The sequence below is a fragment of the Neovison vison genome, chromosome 6, assembly GCF_020171115.1.
Source record: "Neovison vison isolate M4711 chromosome 6, ASM_NN_V1, whole genome shotgun sequence".
Taxonomy (NCBI): domain Eukaryota; kingdom Metazoa; phylum Chordata; class Mammalia; order Carnivora; family Mustelidae; genus Neogale; species Neogale vison.
The window spans coordinates 91335780-91351826 of NC_058096.1; the positions used below are offsets into that span (position 1 = coordinate 91335780).

Genomic DNA, 16047 nt, shown 5'->3' on the forward strand with positions numbered 1-16047 from the left:
AGGAAGTTACCCTGTTTACCCACTAGGTAAGGCTGCTGGAAACCATGTAAACAAGGTACCATACTGATTTTCACAAGGGGCTTCAATGGTTCCATATATCAACCTTAATTCCTTAAAGCTGTCTGGTCATATTGGAGTGTAGGCATGTCTCCTTCAATATGACATTTCAGTCAAAGCTTTGTTAATATGACCAACATTTCCAATGGTGTCTTGCCATGAGGAGAACAGATTCTTTTTTTTTTTTTTTTGTAATGTCTGATCTTACTTATTTGTCACTCTTAGAAAATCTCATTTTTGACTGGACTCAGACTTAGAGGTAGAAGGTCTCAGAGAGGACAGCCTCCGTCTCTTGGCAATCTGTTCCTGGTGTTTTTCTTTGGCCTCCTTCATTCTCTTGGCCAAAAGTTTAGCATATTGTAAACTTTTCCTTGTTTTTCTTAGTGCGCTGTTTCTTCAAAGCAATACGCGACGTTTGTGTTGGAGGACACGTGGAGTAACAATATGCTATATCTTGGGCGCTTTGGTTCTAGGTTTCTTACCTCCTTTGTTTAAGGGCTTTCTCACAACATACTGGCGGACATCATCTTCTTTAGAGAGATTGAAGAGTTTGCGGATTCTGCTGGCTCTTTTGGGCCCCAGGCATCGAGGCACAGTAGTATCAGTGAGTCCAGGAATATCTTTCTCCCCTTTCTTTACAATGACCAAGTTGAGAACACTGAGATTGGCATCCACGATGCAACCCCGAACAGATTTGCGCTTTCTCTCTCCCGTCCTCCTTGGTCTGTAGCAGGAATGCCCCTTACTCAGCAGCAGGCACACACAGCCATGGGTCAAGACACCCTGCTTCATGGGGAAGCCTTGCTTGTCATTGCCACCACTGATTCGGACCACATAACCCTTCCGTTCTTCACCGAGGGCGTCTGCAGCAACTTCTGTGGCCATACGCTTCTCATAAAAGGTACAAAGTTTGAGTTCATCGTCCACTTCAATGAGTTTCTTGCAGCCAGTAGCTGGGAAAGAGATGTTCAGCTTCATCCTGAAGCAGCCTGAGGAGAACAGATTCTTAATAGAACTTATGCAAATAAATGCATTGCCATGAAAATGTAATACTCACTGAAACTTTCTGAGTTCTGGAGGGGAAAAAAATTATTTGTTACCAAATTTCTTTAAGCAAAAACAAGTTCCCTAAATCTGGAAGAGCAAACAGACAAACAGCAGTGTTTTCAATGACATTCATAGTATTTTTTTCATATTCTTTAATAATCCTTGGAGATACTGGCTTGATAATCCTTTTACATCAACAACCTGAATGTTTAGCTTTATGGCAGCTTGCCAAAATTGATAAAATTGAAATCCTTAGCATCTTCTTTGGTTGTTTCTGTTCAATTCTAACCTTACTCCTGCCTTTGTTAGACAAATCAGAGATTCCAGCTCCCTAGCAATGATTGGTAAGCTATTTAGTTATTGGCTCTGTTTCCAGCCTCAAAGTCTTGAGGAATTTGATCAACTTCTGTGGATAGCCTTGGATAGACATATTATTCAGTATAATAGTGTACTTTCTCAATGGTTTGTGGAAAATTAGATTTACTCTTTCTCCAGGAACCACTTTAAATCTTTCTGATAAAGGTTTCTGAAGTATTGGAATCTTGACCAGCTACCATAGCACTGCTAACTTTGCTTTCCAGCTTTTATTGCAATCGCATGTTCAGAGTGTAAGTGGTAATGATCCTTATTTGGGGTGTCACCTGCATGTTTTTGGCTTCCTTCAAAGAGTGTTAATGTCAAACATGCCCTAACAAATTCATGATAAAAAATGATACAATGAATTGACAATGAGTCTAAAGTGGTTTTCTTCAACTTGAGTCTCTTCAATGATACAAAGTACTTCATACCCACATGCATCTTTGGAAGTATTAGTTTTCTGTCTTTCACTATTGCTAACAGAATTTTCTTCAATGCACACAAGGAATCAAAAGCATCTGAGACTGATAACATTTCTTTGTCAATTCAATCAATTCCATGTTTGTTTGAATGCAGTTTTCTAATTAGTTCTAGAAAGTATTGCAGACCCATAGTTGTCAGAATCTATGAATTTCAAGGAGCAAGATAGCAGAGGAGTAGGAAACCTAAATTTCATCAGGTCCCAGGAATTTAGCTAGGTAGTTATCAAACCATTCTGATCGAACAAAACTTTCTGGATGGTAGGATGTGTAGAGAAGTGAATCTGAAGCAACACATGGGACAAGAGACTGTGGGGGGATGGGCCAGCTCCTGGAAAGTGGTAGAGCAGCAGAGCACAAAATTGGAACTTTTAGAAGTCTGCTCCACTGAGAGATATTGCTCCAGAGACTAAGCAGGGGATGGAGCCTTCACTGAGACACTGTGGTCTCAGGTGCCTTGGTATCACAGAAAGACTGGAGTGTCTGAGTGTAGCAGAGCTCCCAGGTATTGGAGTGGGGAAGCCAGCTGTGAAGACAGAACCAAGAAGTGGGCTTTCAGTTCAGGTTACCATAAAGCATTATTCCCAGCACAATCAGGCCACTGTTTTTGAGCAGGGATCCCACAAGTGGCAGATCTGGGGATACCCCCCCTTCCTCCACTAGGAGGAGTGGTATGGGACTGTGCTGCAGGAATTTGCTGGATTTAGAGTCTCCAAAAGGGTCCATGTGTCAGAGATGGAAGTTATCCATCACAAGCCTGATGAGCACAGAGCATAGCCACAGACCAGGGAGACAGGAATGATTGCTTTTCTTTGAGGGCACACTGAGGAGTGGGGCGGTGAGCTTTCAGCTTCTCTGGGCTGGAGATTGGGAAGCTGCCATCTTCATTCTCCTCCTCCAAAGCTGTATGGAAAGTGCTCAGGGGAAAAAAAAAAAAAAAAAAAAAAAAAAAGCTATTGAGAGCAAAACCAAGCAGATTATTTAGGCTAGCCCCTGGCAAGGGTGGTGCAATTCCACTTCAGGCAAAGACATTTGAGAATCACTGCAACAGGCCTCTCTCCCAGAAGATGAGCTAGATCATCCAGCCAAGACCAAGTTCACCCATCGGTGAGAACTGCAGAACTCCAGAGCTAGGAGATGTAGCACATCAAAATCATGGCTCTTTTCCCCTATGATTCTTTAATCTTTCATATTAAATTTTTTAAAGTTTACTTTTTTCTTATTTTATAAGTTTTTCATCTTTCTTATTTTAACCTCTTTTTAAACTATCTTATCAATATCTTTTTAAAAACCCTTTTAAATTTTCATTCTTACACTCATATTCTATCTCTTCATTGTCTTTAGCCTTATTTTTTGTATACATCTAAGTTTTTCTTTCTTTAAACTTTGGGATAACAGTTTCTTCTAACAGATCAAAATACACCCTAAATCTAGCATATGGTTTTGTTCTAATCTCCACCCTGATCACATTCTCCTTTTTTTTTTCTTTTTTTCAACCAATTTCTTATTAATTCCTTTTTTACAATCTTACATACATACATATATCCTCCCAGGTTTAGGGGTTTAGGGGGTTCCTTCTGATTTGGTTAGTGTATAGTTTTCTGGGGTCATTGCTAACCTTTTAGTATTTCATTCTCTCATTCATCTATTCTAATCTGAATAAAATGACAGGGTATAAAAACTCACCTAAAAAAAAAGTATAAGAGGCAAATTCAATGGTTAGGGATCTAATCAACATAGACATTAGTAATGTCAGAACTAGAGTTCAGAATTATGATTATCAAGGTGCCAGCTGAGCTCAAAAAAAGCATGGAAGATACTAGAGAATTCCTTTCTAGAGAAATAAAATCTCTTTATGGAGAAATAAAAGGACTACAATCTAACCAAGTTGGAATAAAAAAGCTATCAATGAGGTGCAACAAAAATAGAGGCTCTCACTCCTAGGACAAATGAGGCAGGAGAGAGATTTGGCAATATGGAAGACCAAATGATGGAGAATAATGAAATTGAACAAAAGAGACACAAACAACTACTGGACCACCAAGGGAAAATTTGAGAGATAAGTGATACCATAAGATGAAACCATAAGATATTAGAATAATTGGAACTTCAGAAGAAGAAGAAAGAGAAAAAGGGGCAGAAGGTATGTTGGAGCATATTATAGCAGAGAATTTCCCCAATTTGGCGAAGGGAACAAGCATAAAAACCCAGGAGGCACACAGAATCCACCTCAAAAATCAATAAAAATAGGTCCACACCTCATCATCTAGTAGTAAAACTTATAAGTCTCAGTGACAAAGAGAAAATCCTGAAAGCAGCTCAGGACAAGAGGTCTATAACAACGGTAGAAATATTAGATTGGCAGCAGATGTGTCCATAGAGACCCGGCAAGCCAGAAAGGACTGGCATGATATATTCAAGCATTAACAAGAAAAATATGCAGCCAAGAATACTATATCCAGTTAGGCTATCATTGAAAATAGAGGGAGAGATAAAGCTTCCTCCAAGACAAACAAAATCTAAAAGTTTTCAAATCCCAAACCAGTTCTACAGGAAATATTAAAAGGGGTCCTCCAAGCAAAGGGAGAGCCTAAAAGTAACAAACCAGAAAGGAACAAAGAAAATATATTGTAACAGTCACAGTACAGCAATACAATGGCACTGAATTCATATCTTTTGATAGTTACCCTGAATGTAAATGGGCTAAATGCCCTGATCAAAAGACACAAGGTATCAGAATGGATTTAAACAAACAAACAAATAAAATAAAACAAAACACAAGATCAGTATGCTGTCTACAAAAAACTCATTTTAGACCCAAAGAAACCTCCAAATTTAAAGTAACGGGGTGGAAAATAATTTACCTTGTTAATGGACATCAAAAGAAAGCTATAGTGACAATCCTTATATCAGAAAACTTAGATTTTAAGCCAAAGACTATAATAAGAGGTGAGGAAGGACACTATATCATACTTAAAGGGTCCATCCCAAAAGATCTAACAATTTTAAATATCTATGTCCCTAAATGGGCACAACCAATTACATGAACCAATTAATGACATAATCAAAAAAACACATCAACAATAATACAATAATAGTAGGGGAATTTAACACCCCATCATTGAAATGGACAGATCATCTAAGCAAAAGATAAACAATGAAATAAAGGCTTTAAATGACAAAATAGACTGGACAGACATCACAGATATATTTAGAACATTCTATCCCAAAGCAACAGAATACACATTCTTCCCTAGTACACATGGAACAATCTCCAGAATAGATCACATTCTGGGTTGCAAATCAAATCTCAACTGGTATCAAAAGTTTGGGATCATTGCCTGCCTATTTTCAGACCACAATGCTTTGAAAAGTAGGACTCTATCCACAAGAGGAAAGTTGGAAAAAACTCACATACATGGAGGCTAAAGAGCATCCTAGTAAGGAATGAATAGGTCAATGAGGAAACTAAAGAAAAATTTTAAAAAACCATTGAAACAAATGAAAATGAAAACACAACTGTTCAAAATCTTTGGGACACAGCAAAGGCAGTCCTGAGAGGAATGTATATAGCAATACAAGTCTTTCTCAAGAAACAGGAAAGGTCTCAAGTATACGGCCTAACTCTACACCTAAAGAAGCTGGAGAAAAAAAGAGCAAAGAAAGCCTATACCCAGTAGGAGAAGAGAATTAATAAAGATAAGAATAGAAATCAATGAAATAGAAACCAAAAGAACAGTAGAACAAAGCAAAGAACCTAGGAGCTGGTTCTTTGAAAGAATTAGTAAGATTGATAAACCCCTGGCCAAACTTATCAAAAAGAAAAAGGAAAGGACCCAAAATAAATAAAATCATGAATGAAGGAGGAGAGAACACAACCAACAGCAAAGAAATATAAACAATTTTAAGAACTATTATGAGTAACTATACACCAGCTAATTTGACAATCTGGAAGAAATGGATGCATTCCTAGAGATGTATAAACTACCAAAACTGAATCAGGAAGAAATAGAAAAACTGAACAAACCCATAACCTATAAGAAGATTGAAGCAGTCATCAAAAATCTTCCAAAATAACATGAGTGCAGGGCCAACTGGCTTCACAGGGGAATTCTATCAAACATTTAAAGAATTAATACCTAGTCTCTTGAAAATGTTCCCAAAAAATAGGAACAGAAGGAAAACTTCCGCACTCATTTTATGAGGCCAGCATTACCTAGATCCCAAAACCAGTCAAAGACTCCATCAAAAAGGAGAATTACAGACCAATATCCCTGATGAACATGGATGCAAAAATTCTCACCAAAATACTAGCCAGTAGGATCCAACAGTACATTAAAAGGATTATTCACCACGACCAAGTGGGATTTATTCCTGGGCTGCAAGTTTGGTTCAACATCCAGAAATCAATGTGATACAATACATTAATGAAAGAAAGAACAAGAACTATATGATACTCTCAATAGATGCTGGAAAAGCATTTGACAATGTACAGCATCTTTTCTTGATCAATACTTCTCACAGTGTAGGCATAGAGGGTACATACCTCAATATCATCAAAGCCATTTATGAAAAACCCACGGCACATATCATCCTCAGTGGGGAAAAACTGAAAGCTATTCCCCTAAGGTCAGGAACATGGCAAGGATGTCCACTATTGCCACTGCTATTCAACATATTACTAGGAGTCTTAGCCTCAGCAATCAGACAACAAAAAGAAATAAAAGACATCTGAATAGGCAAAGAAGTCAAACTCTCACTCTTTGCAGATGATAGAATACTTTATGTGAAAAATGTGGAAGAGTACACTCCAAAACTGCTCAAACTCATACAGGAATTCAGTAAAGTATCAGGATATAAAATTAATGCATAGAAATCAGCTGCATTTCTATACACCAACAGCAAAACAGAAGAAAGAATAAGGAATCGATCCCATTTACAATTTTACCCAAAACCATAAGATACCTAGGAATAAACCTAACCAAAGAGGCAAAGAATCTGTACTCAGAAAACTATAAAGTACTCATGAAAGAAATTGAGGAAGATACAAAGAAATGGAAAAACATTCCATGCTTATGGATTGGAAGAACGAATATTGTGAAAACGTCTATGCTACCTAAAGCAATCTACACATTTAATGCAATCCTATCAAAATACCATTCTTTTTTTTCCCCAAATAAATGGAACAAATAATCCTGAAATTTATATGGAAACAGAAAAGACACCAAATAGCCAGAGGAATGTTGAAAAAGAAAACTAAAGTTGGTGGCATCACAATTACAGCTTCAAGTTCTATTACAAAGCCATAATCATCAAGACAGTACAGTAACAGGCACAAAAATGGACACATAGATCAATGGAACAAAATAGAGAGCCCAGAAATGGACCCTCAACTCTGTGATCAACTAATCTTTGATAAAGCAGCAAGGAATGTCCAATGGAAAAAAGACAGTAAAGAGAGTCTCCTCAACAAATAGTATTGTGAAAATTGGAGAGCCACAAGCAGAAGAATGAAACTGGACCATTTCTTTACACCACACACAAAAGTAGACTCAAAATGGATAAAAGACCTTAATGTGAAAGAGGGAATCTATCATAATCTTTGAGGAGATCACAGACAGCAACCTCTTCCACCTCAGCCACATCAACTCCTTCTGTGGCACATCACCGAAGGCAAGGGAAGCAAGGGTATAAATGAACTATTGGAACTTCATCAAGATCAAGTTTTGCACAGGAAACAGTCAACAAAACCAAAAGAAAACCTACCGAATGGGAGAAGATATTTGCAAATGACATATCAGGTAAAGGGCTAGTATCAAAATCTATGAATAACTTATGTACCTTAATACCCAAAGAATAAATAATCCAATCAGGAAATGGGAAGAAGACCTGAACAGACTTTTCTGCAAAGAAGACATCCAAATGTCTAACAGACACATGATAAAGATCTCAACATCACTGGGCATCATGGAAATACAAATCAAAACTATGATGAGATACCACATCACACCAGACAGAATGGCTAAAATTAATAAATCAGGAAATGACCAATGTTGGCAAAGATGCAGAGAAAGAGGGAACCTCCTACACTGTTAGTGGGAATGTAAGCTAGTAGAGCCACTTGAAAACAGCATGGAGATTCCTCAAAAAGTTGAAAATAGAGCTACCCTGCGACCTAGCAATCACACTCTTGGGTATTTACCTTAAGGATACAAATGTAGTAATCTGAAAGGGCACATGTACCCAGATGTTTATAGCAGCAATGTCCACAATAGCCAAGCTATGGAAAGAGCCTCTATGTCCATTAACAGAGGAATGGATAAAGAAGATGTGGTATAGATATACAATGGAATACTATGCAGCCATCAAAAGAAATGAAATCTTGCATTTGCAATGGATGGAACTAGAGGGTATTATGCTAAGTGAAATAGGTCAATCAGAGCAAGAGAATTATCATATGAACTCTCTGATATGAGGAATTTGAGAAGCATGGCATAGGTTCATGGAGGGATAGGAAGGGAAAAATGAAACAAGATGACATCGGGAGGGAAACAACCCATAAAAGACTCTTAATCTCACTGAACAAACTGAGGATTGCTGTGGGGTGGGGGGAGAGGGATAGGGTGGCTAGGTTATGGACATTGGGGAGGGTATGTGTTATGGTGAGTGCTGTGAAATGTGTAAGCCTTATAATTCACAGACCTGTACCCCTGGGGCGCATAATATATGTTAATAACATTTAAAAATTAAAAATAAAGTAATAATATTAAAAAAAAACAAAAAAAAAATTCGTTTATCATGGGGAGCAATAAGTAATGTATACAATTGTTGGATCATTATATTGTTAACCTGATATTAATAACACTGAATACCAATTACCTAGAAGTTTAAAAAAATTACAATTAAAATACTGTCTGTGCGACATTATTCTGTATTTCTAAGGAATTATCAAGAGAGAGTGTAGAGGGGTGCCTGGGTGGCTCAGTGGGTTAAGCCGCTGCCTTCGGCTCAGGTCATGATCTCAGGGTCCTGGGATCAAGTCCTGCATCGGGCTCTCTGCTCAGCAGAGAGCCTGCTTCCCTCTCTCTCTCTATGACTGCCTCTCTGTCTACTTGTGATCTCTGTCTGTCAAATAAACAAATTTAAAAAAAGAGAGAGAGAGTGTAGATATCCACTTACCTCCTAAGGGAAACAATCCCCCCAAATATTTAATATTCTTTTTGTCTTAATTCAAATGTCTAAAGTCCCTTCTGCTCTTCACCGACATTGTGATTCATCATATACTATAGTAATCTTTATGCCTATTAATGTGTTTTAATCACCTTATATCTTTTTCTACACTAACAGATTCATTTTACCACACATTTTCAAAAATATCTGTAATCCAGAGGTGTCAGAGTAGTTATAATAGCTAAGGTACAAAATCTCTTCCTTTCACAAAACTTTTGTTTAAACCCACTTTACTTGTCTTCTATCTTGCAGTTATAGAAAAGTAGAATGGTTACATGAAGATATTAATAGATTTTATCACCTGTCAGGTTTTAAAGATAACCACAAGCAATCATTTAAATTTGAAGATACATTCAGGATACTTGAATACAATTAGATATAATCACAGACAAAATATAAACATCAACTTCATTGGAAAAAAAATACTTCCTTCACATAAAATTATAGTCTTAAAACAATGTATTAGGAATTTTTACAAAAGATTAGTAAGAATAAGACAATACATTTATGCTGTTATAAACGGGCAATATTTACAATTTACTGTACTGCCTTTTAAGTATTGTGTTATTTGTGTGACAATGTGATTTACTGTTCCTGCCATGTACTTTTTGAGACAAAAGTAATGTTAACCAGACATGAGGAGAAAAGATGGCAGAGGAGTAGGGGACCCTATTTTAACTTGTCCCCTGAACTGAGCTGGATATCTACCAGACCATTCTGAATAACCACAAAATCAGCTGGAGATGTAAGAAGATATATCTGGATCTCTATAAACAGAATATCTCTGGCAGTTGGTCTCAAGGTCTGAAGTGGGAACCATGATTCTGCGGGCAGATATAAATATAAATGGAAGGGGGTAGAAGCCTCTGGGATCCTGTACCACCCGATCTCAAAAGCCTCCTCTGCTGGGGACCAGGCACAGAGTTCCAGACTGGCAGTGGCAGGGAAAGGACTTTAGGGCAGCTCTCCACACTGAAACCTGGACCTGTACGGGCACTGAGGGGAACTGGGGGCAGCTTGCAGTTTCAGAAGCACAAAGGGCAGAGACATGTCTGGACCTGAAATCAAGTGCTAGGAGTGCCACTGTGGGGTGCACAACACAGGATGCTACAGTTTTTAGCAGCACAAACAGAAACAAAGATAGTGTGGCCTGGAGTGCTCAGTGGAGAACAGACTGCAATTTCTCTGTTCAGAGACAGAGGTTTGAATACAGTCACTTCTCCTCTGATTCTCAGAAGATACAGGGAAAGGCACCTGAGAGAGTCGTTAGAGAACAAAAGCCCCCCAAAAATGGTTTTCACTGAACCCATCACCCAGAACAAGTGGCAAAGAAACTCTGCCCAAACAAATTTGCCTAAGTAACTGTGCAGCAGGCTCCTCCTCCTGAAGTCAGGCTGGAAGAATCAGAGTCAACCCTAAGCTCCCTATAAAACAGATTCATCTTGCTGAAGTTGTGGTCAATAATTTGGACTCTGTATATTCCTCAACCACCCTCAACAGAATGATTAAGAGGAGGAATACCCAGCATAGGAAAGATTCAGAGGCTGTGACCTCTGCCATAGAACTAATATATATGGATATAAGCAAGATGTCTGGAATAGACTACAGGGTAATAGTTATGATGACAATAGCTATGATGGAGAAAACCATTAATGGCAACATAGTTTCTCTAAGGACATAAATGACAGCTACTCTGGCAGAATTTAAAAATGCTATCAATGAGATCCAATCTAATCTAGACACTCTAAACAGCTAGGGTAAACAAGGCAGAAGAATGAATTAGTGGTCTAGAGGACAGACTGATAGAAAAGAAGAAATAGGAGGAGGACTGGAACAAACAGCTTAAAATCCCTAAAAACAGAATTGGAGAACTAAATGACACCATGAAACATTCCCATGTCAGAATTTTTGGGATCCCAGAAGGGACTGGAGGGAAAGAGAGGACTAGAATATATATTTGAGAAAATCATAGCCAAGAACTTCCCTAATCTGGAGAATGAGACAAGCATTCATATCCTAGAGGCAGAGAGGACCCCTCCCAAGATCAAGAACAGAGCAGTGCCCACACACATAATAGTAAAACTCACAACTCTTAGAACCAAGGAAACCATCTTAAGGGTGTTTAGAGGGAAGAGATTCCTTACACACAGAGGGAGTAATGTCAGAATAATGTCAGACCAGTCCACGGAGGCCTGGCAAGCCAGAAAGGGCTGGCAAGACGTATTCAGGGTACTAAATAAGAAGAATATGCAACTAAGAATTCTTTATCCAGCAAGGCTTTCATTCAAAATGGATGACATAAGGAGTTTCCAGTACTGGCAGAAACTGAAAGAAATATGACCACTAAGTTAGCTCTGCAAGATGCATTAAGGGATGGGATTCTAGAAAAGGAGAAAGACCCCAAGAGTGATATAGAACAGAAATATACAGAGAAAATCTACAGAAACAACGACTTGACAGGTAATATGATGACAATAAAATCATATTTTTCAATGATCACTCTCAACCTGGATGGCCTAAATGCTCCTATTAAACAGCACAGGGTTGCAGATTGGATAAAAAGAACCCATCCATAGGCTGTCTATAAGAGACTCATTTTGAATTTCATCCAGACTGAAATTGAAAGGATGGAAAACTATCTTTCATGCCAATGGACCTCAAAAGAAAATTGGGGTAGCAGTTTCATCTCAGACAAATTAGATTTTATGCTAAAAACTGTAGTTAGAGACACAGAAGGACACTATATCATGCTTAAAAGGTCTATCCAACAAAAAGATCTAACAATTGTAAATATCTATGCCTCCAGCATGGGAGAAACCAACTACATAAGCCAACTGTTAATCGAAATAAAAAGACATATTGATAATAATACATTAATAGTAGAAGACCAACACTCTACAATCAAAAGATTGAGATTATTCCCTGTTATTCTTTGACCACAATATTTTGAAACTGGAACTCAATCACAAGAAAAATTTTGGAAGAAATTCAAATATTTGGAAGCTAAAGATCATCCTGCTCAGGAATGTTTGGGTCAACCAGGAAATCAAAGAAGAACTTAAACAATTCATGGACACCAAAGAGAATGAAAATACATCAGTTTGAATCCTATGGGATATGGCAAAGACAGTCCAAAGGGGGAAATACTTAGTCATCTCAGTCTCATTCAAAAAAATGAAAAATCCTGAATATACAAACTGTCTTTACACTTTACAGTACTGGACAATCAACAACAAATTAATCTAAACATGCATGAGAAGGGAAATAATGAAGATTAGAGCAGAGATCAATGAATTAGAAACCAGAAATACAGTAGAACACATCAACAAAACTAGAAGCTGGTTCTTTAAAAGAATTAATAAGATTGATAAACCACAGGCCAAACTTATCTAAAAGAAAAGAGCAAGGACCCAAATTAATAAGATTATGAATGAAAAGGGAGAGATCATGACTAACACCAAGGAAACAGAAATAATTATCAGAAATTATTACCAACAATATGTGCCAATAAATTAAAAAACCTGGAAGAAATGGATGCCTTCCTGGAAACCTATAAACCATCAAGACTTGAACAGGAAGAAACAGACAACCTGGACAGACCAATAACCAATAACAAGATTGAAGCAGTGATCAGAAACCTCCCCCCCGCCGCAAAAAAAAAAAAAAAAAAAAAAACAGAGTCCAGGACCTGATGAATTTCCTGGGGAATTCCACTAAACATTCAAAGATGTAATAATACTTATTCTCCTGAAGCTGTTTCAAAAAACAGAAACAAAAGGAAACTTTCAGACTCATTCTATAAGACTAGCATTACTTTGATCCCCCAAGCCAGGCAAAGACCCCGTCAAAAAGGATTTCAGACCAGTATCCCTGATGAATATGTATGCCAAAATTCTCAACAAGGCTAGCTAATAGGATCTAACAGTGCATTAAAAGAATTATCTACCAGGACGAAGTGGGATTTATCCCTGGGATGCAAGGGTGGTACAAGTCAATCAATGTTTTAGAACAAATCAATAAGAAGAGAAAGAAGAACCATATGGTCCTCTCAATTGATGCAGAAAAATCATATGACAAAATACAGCATCCTTTTCTGATTAAGACTATTCAGAACATAGGGATAGAATGACCATTCCTCAATTTCATAAAACCCAACTATGAAAAACCCACAGAGAATATCATTCTCAATCGGGAAAAGCTGAAAGCCTTTCCATTAAGATCAGGAACACAACAAGAATGCCCACTCTCATCACTATTGTTCAACATTGTAATAGAAGTGCTAATATCAGCAATCAGACAATGAAAAGAAATAAAAGGTATTAAAATTGGCAAAGAATAATTCAAACTCTCTCTCTTCACAGGTGACATGATACTTTATGTGGAAAACCCAAAAGACTGAACCAAAATTATTAGAACTCATACAGCAATTCAGTAATGTGGCAGGATACAAAATCAATTTACAGAAATCAATTGCTTTCTTATACACTAACAATGAAAATACAGAAAGGAAAATTAGAGAATTGACTTCATTTATTATAGTACCAAGAACCATAAGATACCCGGGAGTAAACCTAACCAAAGAGGTAAAGGATCTATACTCTAGAAACTACAAAATACTAATGAAAGAAATTGAAGAAGACTAAAAAAAAAAAATAATTCCATGCTGATGGATCAGAAGAATATAAACATTGTTATAATGTCTATGCAACCCAGAGCAATGTATGCTTTCAATGCCATCCTGATCAAAATACCAAAGACATTTTCCAGAGTGCTGGAACAAACAATCCTAAAATTTGTAGGGAACAAGAAAAGACCCCAAATCACCAAGTAAATGTTGAAAAAGAAAAACAATGCTGGGGGCATCACATTGCCTGATTTCAAGCTATACTACAAAGCTGTGATCACCAAGATAGCATAGTACTGGCAAAAAAAACAAAAAAACAAAAAAACAAAACAAAACAAAAAAAAAAACCAGACACATAGATCAATGGAACAGAATAGAGAGCCAGATATAGACCTTCAACTCTATGATCAACTCATCTTCAACAAAACAGGAAAAAATATCTAATGAAAAAGGCAAGACTCTTCAGCAAATGGTGCTTGGAAAATTGGATAGCTATATACAGAAAAATGAAACTCAACCATTCTTTTACACCATACACAAAGATAAAGTCAAAATGAATGAAGATCTCAATGTGAGACAGGAATCTATCAAAATCCTAAAGGAGAACATAGGCAGTAACATCTTCAACATTGACCACAGCAACTTCTTTCAAGACATGTCTCCAAAGGCAAGGGAAACAAAAGCAAAAATGAACTTTGGGATTTTATCAAGATAAAGAGCTTCTGCACAGCAAAGGAAACAGTCAACAAAACTGAGAGGCAACCCATGAAATGGGAGAAGATATTCACAAATGACACTACAGACACAGGGCTGATATCTAAGATCTATAAAGAACTTCTCAAACTCACCAGCCAAAAAATAAATAATCACGTCAAAAATGGGCAGAAGACATGAAAGTCTTCTTCTCCAAAGAAGACTTGCAAATGGCTAACAGACACATGAAAGTGTTCATCATCATTAACCATCAGGGAAATTCAAATCAAAATCACATTGAGATACTATCTTACGCCAATTAGAATGGCAAAAATTGGCAAGGCAAGAAGCAACAAATGTTGGAGAGGATGTGGAGAAAGGAGAACCCTCTTACACTGTTGGTGGGAATGAAAGGGGATACAGCCACTTTGGAAAACAATGTGGACATTCCTCAAAAAAATTTAAAAATAAAGCTACCCTATGATCCAGCAATTATACTACTCTTTATCCCAAAGATACTGATATAGTAAAAAGAATGGCCACATGCCCCCAGTGTTCATAGCAGGAGTGTCCACAATAGCCAAACTGTGGAAAGAGCTGAGATGCTCTTCAACAGATGAATGGATAAAGAAGATGTGATCCATACATACAACAGAAAGTTACTCAGCCACCAGAAAGGATGAATAATCAAATTTTGCATCAACATGGATGGGACTTGAGGAGATTATAGTAAGTGAAATAAGTCAAGCAGAGAAAGTCAATTATATGGTTTCATTTATTTGTGGAACGTAAGGAATAGCATGGAGGACATTAGGAGAAAGAAGGGAAAAATGAAGGGGGGGCATCAGAGGGTGGGAGGAACCATGAGAGACTATGGATTACAAAAAATGAACTGAGGGTTTGGGGGGGTGGGAGATGTGTTAGCTTGGTGATAGGTATTGAGGAAGACATGTATTGCATGGAGCAGTGAGTGCTATACACAAACAATGAATCATGGAACACAACATCAAAAAGTAAAGATACATTCTATGGTTACTAACATAACAACAAAAAAAGACACACACACACACACACACACACACACACGCACGCACACACACACACACAAATAGACATGTTATAGGAAAAATGAAAACAAGCCAAGATTCTCCCAGGAAAACTAACAAGTCACAATTTTTTAAAAAATTTAACCCGCCTCATTTCTCACCCTAGCTAATATGACCATATAATATATATCCTCAATCTCCTTTTCTTTTTTAGATTTAATCACTCAGATTCAAAATGTGCTCCTTTTATTAATATTCCTTCCATTCTTTCCTTCCTCCCTATCCTCCTTCCTTCTCCTTTACTTTCTTTTCCTTTTAAATTTCCTAAAGATCTGCTTCTGAGATATGGGCAAGGTCAAATTTTTCTTCTAATGTTTCTATTTAATCTCATTCCATATTGAGAAGTGTCAGAGTTTTCATAAATAGTATATTGAATAGTTACTTTAAATTCTATAAAAATACACAATACAAACAAGCCTCAAATTGCCTATTCATCTTTATATATTATTTCTAT

The 16047-nt window shown here is 37.3% G+C and overlaps 1 pseudogene; it reads right to left on the minus strand.

Moving 5' to 3' along the window:
- Nucleotides 1-249: 249 nt before the first annotated feature.
- On the minus strand, nucleotides 250-1042 carry LOC122910471 (annotated as a pseudogene).
- Between the last annotated feature and the right edge of the window lie 15005 nt (nucleotides 1043-16047).